This window comes from Danio aesculapii, chromosome 14 (assembly GCF_903798145.1).
Source record: "Danio aesculapii chromosome 14, fDanAes4.1, whole genome shotgun sequence".
NCBI classification, from domain to species: domain Eukaryota; kingdom Metazoa; phylum Chordata; class Actinopteri; order Cypriniformes; family Danionidae; genus Danio; species Danio aesculapii.
In genome coordinates, this window is record NC_079448.1 from 20,122,137 (window position 1) to 20,141,780 (window position 19,644).

The 19,644-nt window shown below is 36.4% G+C and overlaps 1 protein-coding gene and 1 long non-coding RNA gene across 2 annotated transcripts in view; both read left to right on the forward strand.

Annotated features, from left to right (window-relative positions):
• Positions 1–19,644, forward strand: part of cnga2a (cyclic nucleotide gated channel subunit alpha 2a) — a 165,489-nt gene that overhangs the window by 54,561 nt on the left and 91,284 nt on the right. The window lies entirely within an intron of this gene.
• On the forward strand, positions 7,057–12,571 carry LOC130241260 (uncharacterized). Its single transcript, XR_008838842.1, has 3 exons — positions 7,057–7,104; positions 12,021–12,074; positions 12,515–12,571. It is a non-coding gene; the product is annotated as an uncharacterized LOC130241260 (long non-coding RNA).

Consider the following 19,644-nt stretch of genomic DNA (forward strand, 5'->3'; position numbering starts at 1 on the left):
CCAGTTGATTTTGTGAATAAAAATTAAAACAAAAGCTTTTTCTTAAGTAATAGATAACAGAAACTACACATTTCAACTATTTCCAAAACATATTACTGTATTTTAGTTCATTTAGTCTAAGAAACATTTCAAAACAATATTTAGACGTATTTTCAGAAATCAATGTCTTTATTTAGAAATGTTCTGATAACAAAAACAATGCATCCAAAACCATATTTCTAAAAAAAAAAAACGTTTTAATTGTAAATAACAGCTTTTCATTTAAACAAACCTAAAACAGTAAAGTGCTAATTATAATGTAAATAAAAATGAAAAAATAGTAGTATAAAAAATATCTATTTGCAGTATTTACAGTGCAGAAGAACACTCAACACAGTCACTGAGGAGGTTTATTTTCTAATTATCTGGAATCCATAGCCACTGAAAGACAGGAAAGGAAGAGACAAAAAGTTTGTAAGTTTGTATGTATGCATGTATGTGTTTTCTATGAGAACTTACCTACTGTAGCACTGCCTCCTGCCTTCCAGGCATCCATTTGCTCCAACTGCACTATGGAAAGAATGTAAGAAGAACAAAAAGTGTTAAATAAATTAGAAATCTGAACAAATCTGACAGAGAAAAACAACAAAAGTAAAAGAGGACTTCAGTCGAATATCGAAAACATACAACAATTATAAGCAAATATTCCTTTATATTACTATCATGACTGTTTGCCAAATACCTGATGCTTATAATGTTTAGCATGATAAATGGTTTGTACTACGTTTACTTCCCTTTACCTTGTAATCATTTACTTGCATTAATTTTGTGTCGGCATCACTGATATAAAGTTATGCATATGTTCACATGGTGTCTAGTTTCACACGCGTGCGCGCATTGTTTGCCTCTTCCACAGTGATCAAAACAGCTAACACTGAACAACAAATGTCAAATACATGATATAAAATACAAACATTTAAGAGAGTAGTGCATGTAAACAAAGCTTCTAGTGTGCTTATGTTTGCATAAGATAAGCGATCTTTAGATACAGAGGCGTTCGTGCATTGTTTACCTCTGCCATTATCACAGCAATATAAACGGCTAACACTGAACAACAAATGCCAAATACATGATATAATATACTAATATTCAAGACAATGGTGTTGAAACTTACCGATCTACACATGGATAAGGGTACGTAAACAAAACTACTGAATCCATGGGTCGATTAGCGACTATTTCAGGCTGTTGGTCCATGTTTCCGCGTCCATTCATCGCCTTTTTTTCCGCCAAGACCACAGTATGAAGAACAAACTGTTCTGATGTCCACTTTACTTGATAGAGAGGCTCAGATGTGAGCTTTGGAGACTGATCCATACGCACGGAAACTGTACACGGCATCCAAAACAGAATGCTGAAACTACGTAAACTATGTATCACTGTAAAGGTCCATTGATTGGCTACTTCATCCATCCATCAAAACTTTGCTGGCTAGGCATTGGCTGGCATTATTCAGTGTAAACGCTAGGCAGGGCTTTTTATAATTGAAATGCGGCGTATAATCAATATTTCATTTAAAATAGACATGCATTATCGGAGCGTATATGGCTCGACGGTACTTTTCGCTTTTTCCCCAAGTTCTCTTTTGTTTTGGATGAAAAACTGGGATGCATTTTGAAAACTGGACCCTTACACTCATCTGCATGCTGTTGTTTCCTGGAATCGTTCCAGCTGATCAGAACTACAGGCCTTGAAACGTAAGCATTACCATGCATTAAATGTCCGGTCCTTCAGGATTTGATTTAACCCTTTCCTCTCTGGTGCACAGATTTGAAAAACAAGTTCTAGAAACTAGAGTGCCATAACTTTCAAATTATGCACTTTTTTTTTGATAAATAGTTGAATATTTGCAATATACGAAGGCAATATTTTTTTTAGCCACGCCCACCGTACCGCTTGCGGGCCTCTGCTTGGCAAGGTGTAAGTTAACCTCAGGTCATTACCACTGATTTATTAATATCATTAATATGTTAACCTCAGGTCATCACTGATTTATTAATATGATTAAGGTTAATATGCTAACCTCAGACCATCATTGCTGATTTATAACTACATAACATTAATATTTACCTCAGGTCATCATCACTGATTTATTAATATCATAAATATGTTAACCTCAGGTCATCATCGCTTATTTATTAATAACATTAATATTTTAACCTAAGGTCATCATCACTGATTTATTAATCTCATTAATACGTTAACCTCAGGTCATCATCGCTTATTTATTAATATCATTAATATGTTAACCTCAGGTCATCATAGCTGATTTATTAATATCATTAATATGTTAACCCCAGGCAGGGGCTTAGCAACCGTGGGGGACTGGGAGACGTCCCCCTCACTTTTTGGAAACAGGTTACTCTGTCCCCCGACTGGCCCACACGTTTTATTTGACCTAGCGGCCGCACGTGTTCTCTAATTTGTTACTTGATTTGAGTAAACGATCACTCAGCCAATCACAGCGCGAATCTCTTGAACGTCTGCCACGAGCTTCATTCATTCACTTTGCAGTCAAAGACAGGTATGACGCGGAAGGGAGCAACAGCTACAGCTGGGTAAATCACTAACGTTACAGAATCCTACTTTTGTTCCGTTTCGAAGTGAGAACCGTAAAGTCCCTGATGCTGGTGTCTTGTCTGGCGCTGAGCCAGACAAAGACAGCGGGGTTAAATTGGTTTTGTTTTCGGTATTCCTGACACGTTCAGTGACAGACGGCATTAACTAAAAAACCTCTCACCCAAAAAACATCTAAACTGTATTCCCTACAGAAAAGACAAAGCAGGTTATGTTTCACAGCTGTCTTTCTTTTTTCGCTCGATATTACGAGCACTGCTTGAGCAGTCGCAATATGCATTTAGCCAGAGAGAGCTCGCACTGACCTAAACTCTCAGTAAGGGACCGTCGTAAAAGTGCTTCTTTTTTTCGTTTTTTTTTTTCCGAAAACAAGACCAACTTAACTCTGCTGAGAAAGACATGTTCTATTATCACAATCATGCAGTCTTTTTACGGCCTATTGCTTTGATTTAGACATGTAAATACACACAAGTACTAGTTAGGGATGCTCATTTCGGATAATTTTGCCAACCGACAACCGCAGCTCGTTAACCGGTTATTAACGGTTAACTGGTCAGATTAATATTAAATTAGTATTTAATAAAAAAAAATAATAATTCACGTGTCTATTTTGTGACACATTAAATTTAGGTTTATTCAGGTTTATTTTAACATGCGAGCAACCGCATACAGAACAACGGAGCATATTCACGCACATGCGGGGTTCCAACTGCATTGAAAAAAGAATAAACTTAAAAATAAAAAGAATAAAATAAATAGGCCTGCTTTTTTCACTTAAAAGACAAATTTAGATTACGAAACGAAAACGCAGACTGAACCTTTTAAGAACCGGAATATGCTGCTTGTCTAGCGTTTTTTTTTTTCCGTCAAATACAAATAGCAGGCTATCTCAAATCGATCACTTGATTTGAGATCGCCCACGGAAAATAGACCTAGGCCTATGCATTTAATTTAAGGATACTCGTTTCGGGTAATTTTCCCAATGATAACTGCTATTTTCCCCAATATTAACTGATTAATAAATTGTCATTTAATGAAAAAAGATTGAAAGAAAAAAGAATTGACGAGTGTTTGACACATTAAAAATTGCATTTTTAAAAACATTTATTTAACGTGTGCTAACAGCAAATTACAGAACATATCAACAACAGAAAGAACCTGGATACAAATTTTTCATGCACCAGCAGCGTTTCCAACAGCATAGAAAACAGAATATAGGGCTAAATAAATTAAACAGAATAAACTAAATGGCCTGCAGTCCTGCACATAATATTTTTCAATTGATTAAATTAAAAGAGTAGGTTAGGCTACTAAACGAAACCATACTGGATTATTTTAAAGAACCTAGCCTAGCTATGTTGTTCTTTCCAATCATCGAAAAAAAAAAATCCCTCCGTCAAATAAAAAACAGGCCTACCTCAAACAACAAAGTGTCTAATTTTTATTTTAAAAAAGTAACATATCTACGTGCTGTGGGGATAATCTGGAGCGCAACCTGTTGACAGTTAATCCTGCGGCAGAAAAGACCCTCTCAGATGGCACAGATGTCCCCGGGAATACAGAGATACCGCCTCGCTAGAATGGCCAGCGTCGGGAAGCGCCTTTCATTTGCTTTCCACCAGTCTAGAGGATTCATATCCAAAGAGGGCGGATTGTCTCTCAAATAAATGGCCACCTCTGCTTCTGGAAGATCATTGTCTTCTTGTGGAGTGGCATAATCTTCTCCAAGGAGCAACATCATGGCATTGCTCTGGCTGCATTGTGTGCTGTGGGCACCAGCGGACGCCGCTTTCTCATCGCCTCCCGTGGCCGTTTTTAAAGCAGAGCACATGTTTATAAGTTTCGCCTTCGCGGCTTCTTTTTCAGCTTGCGCAAGGTAACGGAGGTGTTTATGGCGTGGATCCAGCAGAGAGGCAATCAGCGCTGGTTTCGCAATGAACTCCTCTGTGTCAACCTTTAACCAAACAATATCCTTATAAACAATGCATAATAATAATAATAATATCAACCCCCATGCGGTCGCTTAAGGACTGCCGAACTTTCGCCTTGAACTCTGCCACTCTGATGTCATCCTCCTCGGCCCTCATCAGATGCGTGTTGAGGAGGCTGAAGGTGATAGGGTAAATGTTGGAAATTGACACGTTTTTTTTCTGCCGACATTACTGTGGTTGCACATTTTAAAGTTTCCAACACTGGCGCAATCTCAGCCATTATATGCCAGTATTCGTCTCGCATCTCGTCGACACACGATTGCACGTGTTAAGGACCGTGAGTTCTTAACAAATATGTGTCGCATATTTATTTATTATTTTAAAATGTATAAGGATATAACAATACTACTAATAATATTAATGTTATTATTAAATGACAATATAATAATGAAAATATTAATAATCATAATAATAATAATTTTAAACCGTTTAACTGATAACATTAATCGGTCAAAAGTGCACCCTTTCGGTTAACGGTTAACGGTCAATGTGAGCATCCCTAGTACTAGTAAAACAAGAATGTTAGCATTTGTAAAACACACAAGGGAGTCTAACAATCCATTAAAATATAATTTGCGGGTGTCTTTTAATCATATCAGATACACATACTGAAAGTAACTATAAAATTGAATCTACTCCTCTCTAAGTTCACCAACCACTTACTTGCATGTATTTGGGGAGTAATTGGTGAGTTAAGTGTTGAATCCTGCGTGTTCTGCTTTTATGAATGATGCATCGCCGCAAGTACACATGGTCGATGTCCATCTCACGTTATATGTGTGGTATCAACTTGCAATTTTGCAATTGAATTGTAGTATTTAAAAATATTTTCACACAGAGTAATGCTTAATTTAAATGTGTGTGGTTCTGTTTATTCATTGTTATTATTAATATTTTGTAATTATTTTAGAATTTTGGTTAAAAGATTATTAAATAAACTTTATTGCTAATAAATCATTAATCACTTTTGGGTGACCAAACAGCTGTCCCCCCCCACTTTTAAAATGGCTGTTACGCCCCTGACCCCAGGTCATCACTACTGATTTATTAATATCATTAATACGTTAACCTCAGGTCATAATCACTGATTTATTAATATCATTAATACGTTAACCTCAGGTCATCATTGCTGATTTATCACTACATAACATTAATATTTACCTCAGGCCATCGTCACTGATATAATAATATCATTAATACGTTAACCTCAGGTCATCATTGCTGATTTATCACTACATAACATTAATGATATTAATAAATCAGCTATGATGACCTAAGGTTATTGTATTAATGATATTAATAAATCAGTGATGATAACCTGAGGTAAACATATTAATGATATTAATAAATCAGCGATGATAACCTAAGGTTAACATATTAATCAATCAGTTATGATGACCTGATGTTAACATATTAATGAAATTAATAAATCAGTGATGATGACCTGAGGTTCACAGTATGTTATGTTAACGTCTCAAATAACCCACTGTCCTTTGTTTAAACTAGTGCGGTTTTGGTTTGGTTTGTCATTAAATGAAATTGACTAAATGAAATTGAAATTGGCTAAAAACAGAATTATTAGGAAAAAATACGGTCACTAAATTAGCAAGAGGCCAAATTTAATCACGTTTAATAGCTAGATTAAAATATTCAAAACAATATTGTTAGCTTGTTGTAATTGAAGCCAGAAAGTAAATCGCAGTAACGGTAGAGCAGCACGCCAATCTAACGTTAGGTAACTAGGGACAGCTAATTAGGCTAACTCAATGCAAACTAAAGTTAAATGTTGCTCGTTCGCTAAACGCTAAGGGCAAATCCATAAACACATATTAATTTTACGATCATTACTGCTTCTGTAAACTTATAGAAGAAAACCGGTGATCTTACCTTTTCACTTCTCGTCTTTACTGGTGAAAATGGCAGGTGCCTGTGCGTGTATATGTGTGTGTTTTCTTATTTTTTGAATTTGCGTTTTGGCTGACTCTGTAGAGCGCACATAATGATGACGTAATAAGTTTTGATTGGCTGATAGAGTTGTTGTCCCTGGGTCATCATAAATTATGTTGGTCTCAGGACAACTAGCACTTGGCAAAATCAGGACGAGCTGGCAACGTCACTACTTTCTAAATCAAACAGCTTTTCAGTAGTATTATTTTAAGCAAGTAGCGCAGTAGCGTCCACACAAGCTATATTTACAGATCGCGGATCAATAAGTGACAGCACTGATATTCACGGAGTTTTGAGGTGGAATGAGCCAATGAAAGTAAATCCATCCCTGATAGCAAAAGACTCCAAGGCGGATCCGCCCTCAAGTCGCCAGCTCCGCTTTGCTGTCAGAATCAACAATTTGCCCTGCCTCCGGGTGGCGGACTGTCAGTTCGTGGGCTCGCAACAGACCCTGGGCGGATGCACTGATCTAACGCGCCCATTTCAACGGTCGCAGTCACAGAGTGCAGACGTCAGAGTGAAGCAGCAGGAGCCCGCAGATCGGAAAACGGTAAATATGTTTTATCTGTGCATTCATGTAATCATTATTGCTTTGTTTGATATTTTTTTTTTATCCTAAAATGATTGATATTTCAAAATTAAGCAAAGATAAGCTAAAGTTAGCTGTTCATTTGTATTTAGCATATCGCTACATTTGAGTAACATTAAAAATAGCTTTGGTAAATAACTTTGAGTAACGTTAAAGCTATTAGGACGGGATTTATTGGTGTGGAGGAGATTGAATAAACTATTTGGTTTTTAATCTAGTAGTGAGCGCCTATGTTATCGTATTTTATCACCCCTTTCCAGCAAAATAGCGAGACAAGGCCTAACGCAGGGCTATTCAATTGGCGGCGCGCGGGCCGAATTTATAACTTACACCATATTGCATTGAGGTAAAGTTGGTTTTATATTCCACATTCATTCAATGACAACTTATGACAAGCTCCCTTTATTGTTTACTATAGTACTTTGAATATCCGGTCTGAAATCACATGTAAATATGACTTTAAAACAACATTAGCACTGTTTATTTGACTGAACAATGTTGTATCCTGATTGTCATTGGCTGCTAATATTGTTTCACCATTTAGAATTGGCAAAAAATACTTTAATAAGATTATTAAGGAGAAATGTGCGAATATAAAACCAACTTTACCTCAATACATATCGCGTCTTTTCCGTGCGCAAGTTTATTTCCAATGTACGAATATTAGGGCTGGGTATCGTTCCAAAATTTTCGATACCGATACCCTGAATTCGATACCGGTTCCGAACAATACTTTTTTCGATACTTTTATTTAAAGAAATATATTTTAACAAGATTATTTTTTCAGGATGTTCGTGACACTTCACAGCAGGCTTATCTCTAAGACCAATAAACAAAGGAACAAAAGCACAAAATGAACAAAGTGTAGTTAACACAATATATTAGTGCAAACAGTTTTAATAAAGTTCAAGCAGTTTTAAGTCAATCAATTTTAAGTATTTGTGAGGCTTACTGCTGCTTAAAGGTTTAGTTCACCCAAAAATTTTAATTCTGTCATTAATTATCTACAAATGAAGATATTTTGGATTTAATCCAAGAGCTTTCTGATCCTCCCATGGATAAATCATTGAATAAAGTTTATTTTGTTTACTTTGAGCACAGAAGTATTCTCGCTGCTTCATATAATTATGACTGAACCACTTATATCGCATGGACTTATGTTGACTATGTTTTTGGTTCCTTTCTAGGCATTGAAAAATGCATATGCAGTAAATCTAATCTTTCTCCACAGTAGAAAAAGGCAGCAAACCTTTAACAATAAAATGTGTAACGGCCCTGTGGCATTCATCTTTCCTTTCTTTGTTCATTTGTACTTTTTCTGCCAGTGTAAATGGATTATCATTTGATGGTCTCCTAATTCGAGGGTCAGCAGGAGTAGAGACTATAACATTAATGTGAAGAAAACATGAAAGCTAAACTGTTAATGCAGCCAAGGATAAGGACATTTATATAAGATAAGTTTAATGTGAGGTAAACTTCATCATTTACTGTTATTTTAGTATCAACTAGTATTTTAGTATCAACTTATCCAGGTATTTAAAGCCATCGAAACAGTTACACAGCGTACGTTAGGTCAAAAAAGGATTAATACATTTACCCCACACAAACTTAAGCCCCGTTCACACTGTCAGGTCTTGATGCCCAATTCCGTATAGATCTGATACTGCCTATATCAGATTTTTTTCTGTCCGTTTACACGTTCTTTTAATTGTGACCCATATACAATTAATGTCTTTACACTTGCCGTACAATTTACGATGCATGCATAAACGCGGGTTCTATCATCTGTGCCACACTAGCCACGATGGAAGAAACTGTCTTGTTTATAGCTCTGTGAAGCGTAATATAAGCAGTGTATGGTTCAGTCCAGATTTACCCCCACGCAGTTTACGTAATGGTGTGGCCCTGATGTGTGTGTGTGTGTGTGTGTGTGTGTGTGTGTGTGTAGTAGATGTAGCCTTTGCCTGTGTGCACGAGATATATCCAGCTGCAGAACCGCAGAACCACACACGTTTCAGGCACACACAATCCAGCACACACGATTTAGGCAAACCATATATGGTAACTTAACTCCTTAGCATTATCGCCACCTATTGAATGTCACAAATATGGCTTCCCATTTCAGTCATTATTATTATATCGTAACAATCATTTTAACATCTCTGCAGTTTCTGAACCCAAATTATGTAAATAAAAATAATTGATTAAAGACACTTATGACTTTATTCACGTCTCCACATACACAAAGAAAACCGTCAGACCGTCTAATTGTAGGATTAAGTGTAATAAACTAATTCTGGATCTTAATATTATCATACTTGGTTAAAATCACTTTGTTCTAAAATATAAAAAGCAAAAAATAATGTGTCACATTAAAATGAATTACTATAGTTAATCATCTAAACAATATATAATATAGTTATAAACTGATTATCTTAACTGATTATCTGATTATAAACTAATTTATTTTACTAAACTGTCACAGCTGTTATATATATATATTTATATATTTATTTATTTTTTTACATATTATTATTATTTTTTGATTAATTATTAATAGTTAATTTGTTTCTATTGCAAAATTTTGGTTTAAAAACAATATATTGCTTACTATAAATTAAGCCTACTACAGTAATGTGGGAAATCATTAATTAAAAAGTTATTAGAAAATTAAGCAAATACACACTATTAAATCGCTTGAATAGAATAATAATATAGTGTTATACATTTATTACATTTAAAATGTATTATTGCCTATATTAACTTGCTATTATTTCCTTCATTATAAATGAATCCATTATATAAATTAAACCTGTCCAATTTAGATCATTCAGCAAGGCCAGCAAACGAGTATCTGCGATATTTACTCTGTCAGATAATAATGACAGGTCATCCGTGATGGCAGATAGAAATCTGTTCAGTCTATTATATTGAATGGCGGAAACAATGCTCCCCAATTGCCCGTCTCGATCGCAATATTTGTGAAATAATGTAAACACTATTGTTTATTGTGTACAATATTTATTAACCACATATATCAAAATATATCGATGACGATGTGCAAGAAGACGTTAAGTTAATAACATTAACATCCGTCGTAACCATATATGGCTTGCCTAGATTGTGTGTGCCAGATTGTGTGTGCCTAAAACGTGTGTGGTTCTGCGGGCCTGCAGCTGGATATTATTGGTGCGTACTGGTGTTGTAGGAGAGAATAAAGTTGTTCTATGTGTAGCCCGCAGTGAGTGTTATTAGCGACAAAAAGCTAAAGTTACAACACGAAGTTCGCCCAACTTTAAAATGATTTTGAGGCGGGAAAGGGCCGTCATCGCAGCTCGCGCTTATGGTTTATATGCTTTATGATGTACTCCATCATTCAGAGGAATGTGTGAGAGAGATCTCAGGTCTGGTGGGAGCAAAATGTGGCGACTGATCACTTTCCTCCATGTTTCCTCTGCTGTTGTTGTTTACCGCGTCTGAATCTCCACACACGCTCTTCCTTCTTCATCATTAAACCGCGGAGAAGCGCCACATTGTCACAAGTTTAATGATGATCAGAACAGAACGCCTCAATAAATCCAATCTGCCTGTTTACATGACAGTCGCATTGTCACATATCCAATTTATATCTGATTTATTTCCACATATGAAGGAGACCTGAAACCGATCGCTGAATATCTGAATGCATGCGTTTTTTTTCTGTTTACACGGTCATCATACAGATCCGATCTGTGTCACATATGAACAAAAAATCTGAATTGGGTCACATTTATCTGCAGTGTAAACGGGGCCTTAAACTTTAATGGTACACAAGCAAGAAGTGCTAAAAGTTAACTGATTTTGTATGTCTGTTTGACACTTTGACAAGCTCAGCGCGAGTGGGCGTAACCGCCGTAAACTGCTGATTTTCAAGACAGCCTCGCCGCAGCGCAGCCAATCACCAGCATTTGATCCGGGCACATTAAGGATGCAGGTTTTCTCCAAGTGGTGCTCACTGACGTTGACAAGATTATACCCTTGGGCATTGAAATTTGGTACCGAACAAAAATGATTTTTTCGATACTCGGTAGTATCGAGACGGTTCGGTCGGTGCTTAAAAAGTATCGAACTCGATACCCAGCCCTAACGAATATATGCCAATATACAGGCGCACCCAGTAGAACACGTCTCACACCCTTGCTGTGAGAGTTGTGCGTGGCTTTCAGTGCAATATAAACAAAAGGTATAGACAGATAATTACAAATTATTAAAATTATGTATGTATGAAGCAGATGATAACCGTTCATTTAAATACCTACCGAATATAAAGTTTACATATACATTAGACGTGATAACCGTGAAACCATGATTATTCTTCAGACTATATATATCTATGATAGTTGCCTCCCTAATTGTTCCGCAGTTTAAAACATAACATAAGAATTTGTCTGAATGTAAAATAATCCTACTTGTACACTGCTTTTGTTGTGCTTTGAAATAAAACATTTGAATATGTTTGTAAAAAAAAGCATATTGTACAATGCACTGATATTATTTAGTTTTAAAATACAACATATTAACATTTTAATGTAGAAAAAGCCAACATGGGTGTCTTAAGGAGCTGAAATACAGCAAATGAGCTCTTATGCTGTTGTTTCATCATTCATATTGCAAGTCATATCTCTCCGGCCCCTAGTTGGGATGCTTTTCATGAACTGGCCCCCGTGACAAACTAATTGAATAGCCCTGGCCTAACGTTTAGGCCTGAAGTTACTTTTTACACCCACCTCCATTTAGTTTGAGACTAGTTTTGTCTATATTTTGACAAATATATTCTATTAGATAATTATTTCAAATGATAATTTTGTGTTTCTCTCTCTTTCTCTGTATGTGTGCAGCTTACAGTTCATCCAAGTCCCTTGGAGGCCATTTCACCTTTTTCAACCATTTGGGTAATATAAGATTAAAACAGTTTTGAAAGCCAGCTATTTTGTTAAATAATGGCAATGGTATGTACTACAACTTTTAACATGTAATAAATGTGCAATTGAAAAAGTTTCATTCCAATATTTTAGTTTAGAAAACCCACTTTTATCACAATTCTTTGGATATTGTACAGGATACCAGTTTGAGTTTATTTTGGTTTATGACTACATTTTTACATGCTTCTCCCCATGTTATGTTGTACATAATTCTTTCTTATACTAAATCATAACAAGATGCTGTGTGTGTTCTGTTGCAGCTTATTTTAGTTTATGCCTATATTTTTACATGTATGGTGCTCCTCCCTATGTTGCGTTTCAGATCATTATTTCATATCATAATAAAGTCATATTAAGATACTCTCTCTTTGTGTGTGTGTGCGTGTGTGTGTTTGTGTTTTCTGTTGCAGCTTACAGTTCGTTCAAGTGCAGCCAATTTCTTGGGGGCCATTTCACCTTTATCAACCATTTGAGTAATGTAAGTTTTGAAAGCTAGCTATTTTGTTAAATAATGGCAATGATATATACTACAACTTTTAACATGTAATAAATGTGCAATTGAAAAAGATTCATTCCAATATTTTGAGTTTAGAAAACCCACTTTTATCACAATTCTTTCGTTCTGGTATAGGATACTAGTTTGAGTTAATTTTGGTTTATGCTTACATTTTTACATGCTTCTTAGGCCTGTCACAATAATCAATACTTGACTTATCGCACAACACATGGACATGACCTCTTTGATGATGCAATATATATCGCCCATACATAAAAACAATTCTAACAACATTTTAGCTAATTGTGCAACATCTCTATCTTTACTCGAGGTGTCAGTGTCAGTATGGTTAAAAAAACACTATAGTATTTACCATAAATTACTATAGTATATTTTCATGCGGGTGTCTGACAGCTGAAAATAGATCTCTGCTAGCAGATATCGCAGCCTCTGTTACTTTTTACCTTGCACTTCTTTAACATTTATTACTTATTTGTTTACGATATATGTTTTCACATTCTGGTTCCAATGAATCATTATTAAACTGTTAAAATGAAAAATAAATCAAACATTCTAAAGAATAAAATATTAATTGTTTTTTGAAAGAGGGTACTTGCATTATGCATACATATATGTATGTATGTATGTGCGTGCGTGCGTATTTATGTGTGTGTGTGTGTGTGCATGTATGTACATGTATTGTTGTTGTCATATAATAAGTGGCTCAAAATAATCTTCAATTGACAATAAAATAAGTATCACAATATATTTTGGTGCAATTCATCGTACAACAAAAAATAAATATTGTGACAGGCCTAATGCTTCTCCCCATGTTGTTTTACATCATTATTTTTTATACTAAATCATAGCAAGATGCTGTGTGTGTTCTGTTGCAGCTTATTTCGGTTTAAGCCTAAATTTTTACATATATGCTGCTCCTCCTTATGTAATGTTTCAAATCATTATTTCATATTATACAAAATCATATTAAGATACTGTGTGCATATGTGTTTTCTGTTGCAGCTTACAGTTAAGTCAGGTGTTGCCAGTCTGTTGGACCATTTCATAATTGTGTTTGGAGTCATCTTACTATTTCAACTGCTAGAGTTAAGTAAGTATTAATAGTTTTAAATCTAAAGAGACAAGTTTTGGTTCTTTTCCATAACTTACTGGTTGTAATCTGTTTTGTGTTCCTGTAAAATTTCTTTTAGATGAAATGAATAGGAAAACTGCTCTTGTCTCTAGCTCTGCCTTAAGTAGGAGGACGTAATATAGATGTAGTTAAACGACTTGAACAAATTAGCGATGGCTGCACAAATTTGACAGACTTTCAGATGACAACAGTGTAGGAACTCAGCCATATTCTGAGCGGAGTTAAAACCATCAGTCATGAAAGCCTCATTGAGCCCCTCCATCTCCTTCTTAATTAAGTATCGCCCAGAGCTTAATTCCAATACACACTCTCCTTCTAACTTTATAAAACAAAGGACGGGTTGTAACCATAGGTTAATAAGTACATGGCCCATCGGGAAGATCCGGCCATTTGACCGTCACATGACTATGCTAATTAACTTGCACCCAAAAGAAGAAAGACACATGTGTGTCTCTTCAGGCGCGTGATCCTCCCCCTTCCCTCCTGCTGTAAAGAAGGACATAACACTCATATTGTTTCGGTACAAAAAGCCAGCACGATTTTCTGACATTTCAGGTTTAAAAGTGTGTTTGCTCTAATGTTTTGTTGCTAATGGTTGTGTATGTTTTACTACGTATGTAAGCAAGTATGTTCACTATGGGGTGCATGTAAATGAAACTTGTAATTAACTGTATTTGATAAAGGCCGTGATGTTTGATGTCAAACTAAAGCTATAAGGCTTAAGAAAACATTGGTTTAAATGATAAAACTGTATCTGCAAATAGTAGTTAATTACAGAGCTTTAATAAGTTTTGATAACAGCACAGTGAAGTTTTATGTCACGGGTCTCCCCCTCCCTGTCGGAGACAACAAGGGAAAAGAGGGAGGGTAGACTCGCGAAGTAGCTGTGCCATTGGACAGTCACACAGTGGGCTGGTCTAAACTCTGGCCACTATAAAACTTTTACGAGGTAAAGGTTTAACGTCTTTCATTTGGCTTCACGAGGGGTTTCTACGCACAAACTTTGCGTTGCATGCTTCCTGTCTTTACAACACGCCTGCCGGACATCGCTCTTGGAAGAACGACCCGTGTAAAGCCTGCGTCTGTCCGCTGTTACATCACTAAGGCAATGAGACCCGTTCACTTGAGCTCCAGCTGCTTCTGTGTACGTTCGCGACTCGCATGAACTCAGTCTGACCCTGTTCTGCTCGTATAACCGCTTGCTACCTTGCTTGTATAAATACTGAAATCCTGTTTGATATTATTATTGTTGGATACGTAATAATATAACAGAATAACTAAAGCTAAAATCACGCTGCTTACTTCTATTAGGGTGGACCAATAGATGACGTAAGTGTACATGTTAACCTGTTTCTGACTGTGAGTCAGTCATTTGAATCTTCTGATTCGAATCCCAGAGAATTAATTTGAATTAATTCGAATTTATGAGCTAATTCTTAGAGTACCGGACATATTAGATGGTCCAGGCACTAGAACAGAGAGGGACATTTTAGCATTTTTTTTACAGTGTTTTACTGGTAAAAGTTTTTTTTTTTTGAATGTCAGTCTTAGGAGTGAAAAAACACATACTGTGTTAATAGGGTATATGCAGAGCTAGTGTTTCTTTCCATACTAATAAACTTCCGGTGAAAGGGAAAATCGGGCTAAAACCCCTGTAGTCTGAGCTGTAGGCTTTATTTGATTGACTGAGGCAGCGACTCTGAACACCAAACTAAAATGCTGTCCAGCTGAATATTCTGATTTGCTGGTGGTCAAGGACATTATAGCCTAAGTAATAAAATAAATGAGTAGGCTATTGAGAAAGCAGTATGATATGTTAATCTGGTTGACATTTTTTCAGAATTAAATGCAATGTTTTTTTGCCTCTGGCCATTCCCCTTTGCTGCGCAGGGTGTGTCCGTGTGACAAATGTATGCAACCAGACGCCCATATGATCTCACTAGCCCGGATGTATTTTTTTGTAGTCCCTAAATTTCATTCACTGTATGCTTTGCTAAGCTAAAAAAGCCAATGCCTCTCTTTGCATTGAACTTTCAGTATCTTGCATTCAGAGATGTTGTTTTTGTTCACACAGCTACATTACACATCAACTAAAGTTTACAATATCATATCATAGTGGACCACCCCTTTAAAGAATATCTGCTTGTTGGTTACAGGTACTGTGAGAAAGTCTCCCATGCTGCCACTGATGATTCATCTATTCATTCATTTTCTTTTCGGCTTAGACTCTTTATTAATCCGGGGTCGCCACAGCGGAATGAACCACCAACTTATCCAGCATATGTTTAACACAGCGGATGCCCTTCCAGCTACAACCCATCTCTGGGAAACATCCATACACACTCACAAACTACGGACAATTTAGCCTACCCAATTTACCTGTAATGCATGTGTTTGGACTGTGGGGGAAACCAGAGCACCCGGAGGAAACCCACACAAACACATGGAAAACATGCAAACTCCACACAGAAATGCCAACTGACCCAGCCGGGGCTCGAACCAGCGACCTTCTTGCTGTGAAACGACAGCACTACCTACTGCGTCGCCGCCACTAATGATGTCATTGTTTAACTTGTGATACAATGGTTCAACCTGGCAGCAGACAGGGGAAGCCCAAGGAGTTGCCCCACTGTCAGTACCTTGACTCAACAGTGAACTCTTTGAAGTGGTCATTTAAAATAGTAGCATTCTGTTCAGCAACGAGTCTATAATTAATTCTATTTTTAATCTCCTTTTACTCTTTTTCATGTAGTAAAATGCTTTTATGAAGTAAAACAGTTAACTGTACAATTTTTTCCATTGTGTTTTATTTGTTCTGGTCAGTGTATACATAATACAACTTTGATAATAGGTCATTACTGACATATTTACCCTATTTAACTAACTATTTTTATAGTTTTTTGTGATTGGCTAAAAGGATTTATTTAGATTTAGACGTTTTGAGTGATTAAGACAGATATTTTAAATATGCAAGCTTTTATTGTCTAATGTTCTATAGATTTTAGATATTTCTTTAGGTAGTTTTGCCCAGATTAGTTTTGAATTAGGAAACTCAAGGTATCAGCACCGAATTATCTACTAATGAACGGGTCTGGATCGGATCCGGATAAGCTACTTCATCAATGGGTCCGGGTCCAGATCGGATCCGGGCCGGATGAGCTAGTCTATCAGTGGGTCTGGATCGGATCCGAGCCAGATGAGCTAGTGTATCAGCGGGTCTGGATCGGATCCGGGCGGGATGAACAGCTTTATTAGCGGATACGGGTAAGGTCTGAAATGGGTCCGGATCGGATCTGGAATTTTTATCCGTTCCGTTCAGACTCGTTTTGCGTATCCGTCGCGGATCCGTTCTGGAGTCATTTTGCTATCTGGGATATTATGGCGAGAATGACGATTTCTTCATCCTGTTGTACGGTGGTCGAAAACACACTTTTTGATGCGTTATTGGCACCTCTTGCTCTGGTTGGTGACGTCGCCAAACAATCACTGGGCTGACACAAGAAACTTACTTGATTGAAAGATGACTGATATATATATATATATATATATATATATATATATATATATATATATATATATATATATATATATATATATATATATATATAGAGAGAGAGAGAGAGAGAGAGAGAGAGAGAGAGAGAGAGAGAGAGAGAGAGAGAGAGAGAGAGAGAGTTTACTGTAGTAAGGGCCAAAGTACACTATGGCAATTACTATTAGTTCATGATAGTTATTAATGATACTACATTTTGTAGTGTAGTTCATTAATTAAGAGTTATAAATGTATAAAAATATTTTCCTTTACTATAAATTACTATAGTATTTTAATTGTGTAACACCTGGTTTTATTGGATTTTTTTATTTTTGCTGTTATATAAAATAATGTGTTTCTGTTTAATACAGCATATTATTTACAGTAAATAACTGTAAATACTGAGCAATTCTGCCTCATATGTTTCATTGACAGTTTTATTGTTCACTAAGATATGATTGACTTGGATTTAAGTTGCTTCGATATAAAAATGAAAATTGCTAAAATATCTTAGATGTAGCTAAGCTACTTTTAGAAGTAGCTTTTAGCTTAGTTTGCTACATTTCCAAGAGGGTAGCTTTTAGTGTAGTTAAGCTACATTTTAAGTAGAGTAGCTAGTAGCTTAGCTCACTACATTTTTCAAGTGGCTTGCCCAACACTGTCACCACAGCCAAGGAACATCCTATCTTACTGTGGCTCAACACCAACTCTGCAGGCAGATGTGATGTGAGTCCTTAAAACAATCTCTGAGCACCACACTTACACATCGAATGAGAACATTAAAGAGGTTTTCAAAACCATGTTTCCTGACTCTGAGGTTGCAGTTACATTCTTGTGCGGAAGCAACAAAACTGCATCTATTACTAAAATCGGATTGGCTCTTTTTATAACTAAAGAACTGACTGACCAGGTCAATAAAGCCAACGGGTTTATGGTCATGTTTGACCTTCAGTTGGACCTTCATATTCACTACTGGGTGGACGACCACATTAATGCGAATGTATTAAATATAACTGAAAATTTAAATAAAATGTTTTATCCCTGCTGAAAAATCCAGTTTAAACCAGCCTAGGCAGTTTAAACCCCGTCTAGGGGTAAGGACGCAACATGAAAGGGAAGACTACACACACAATGCTGCTTAAGAAAATATATAAAGATTTTATTTTCACAATTATTTTCTCAAACAAAATTAGTCTCTTTTCCAACTTCAGGAGCTGACCAGGCCAAAACAACAAACAAAACAATCTAAATTTAAATCCCCTCTAAATTCCCTATTTTCAGCAAAAAGAAAGAAAATAAAATACACTTTCTTACCTTACTCCCTTGTCCACAAAAACAATCAATTAAGAAAAGTACAAAAGAAAATGGCGTCAAGCTCCCTACTTACTATGTACAAATATTTACAATCAGCAAACAAATCCAAAGGGGCAAATATCAGAGTAGTCACTTAACAGGCAGAGGTCAGATTTTCAATAGCAACAAAGCAAGGGTAATGCACTAAATACTTGCACAAACTCCAATTCAACTAATCTAACTAACAAAAGACACAACTTCTTTCTGTAAGCATAGACACACCACTACCAACCACGAGTGAGCTCAAACAGCTAAACAGGAAGTGACAGAGGAAGTGTTTATAGGCAGCCAGGAGAGTCAGCTGACTAATCAGGGTGTGGCATCAATTGGAGCAGGGGAGGACCCAAACAAAGGAACAAACAGCTGCTTCCTGCAGAGAGACACAGAACACTTCCCAAAAATAAAAAGAGCAGTATTAATACATAAAGGGACATAACACCCCCACAGACAAAAATAAACATGTTCATGTTTACAAACAAGATCTTGACAGAGTATCAGCAATGATGTTGTCTTTGCCTTTTTTTGTACTGGATGTCTAGATTAAAGTCTTGACAAATTAAAGCCCAACGCATAAGCCTTTGATTTTTGTTACAGAATTTCTGTAGAAACACAAGAGGATTGTGGTCAGTAAAAATTACAACAGGCTGTGAACTTGAACCAACATAAACTTCAAATTGTTGCAAGGCGAGCAGGAGGGCGAGGGCTTCTTTCTCAATGGTACTGTAGTTACACTGATGGCGGTTGAACTTCTTAGAGAAGAAACACAAAGGGTGATCAATTCCATGTTCATCTTCTTGTAGTAGTACAGCACCTGCTCCAGTACCACTTGCATCAACTTCAAGTTTAAAAGCTTTTGAAAAATCAGGGGCAGCCAAAACGGGTGAGCTACACAATAGATTCTTTAGAGAATCAAAAGCTAATTGGCATTACGGAGACCAACTGAATGAGGCAGCTTTCTTGAGGTTGTCAGTGAGACGTTTTGCGACATCAGAGAAATTTCTACAAA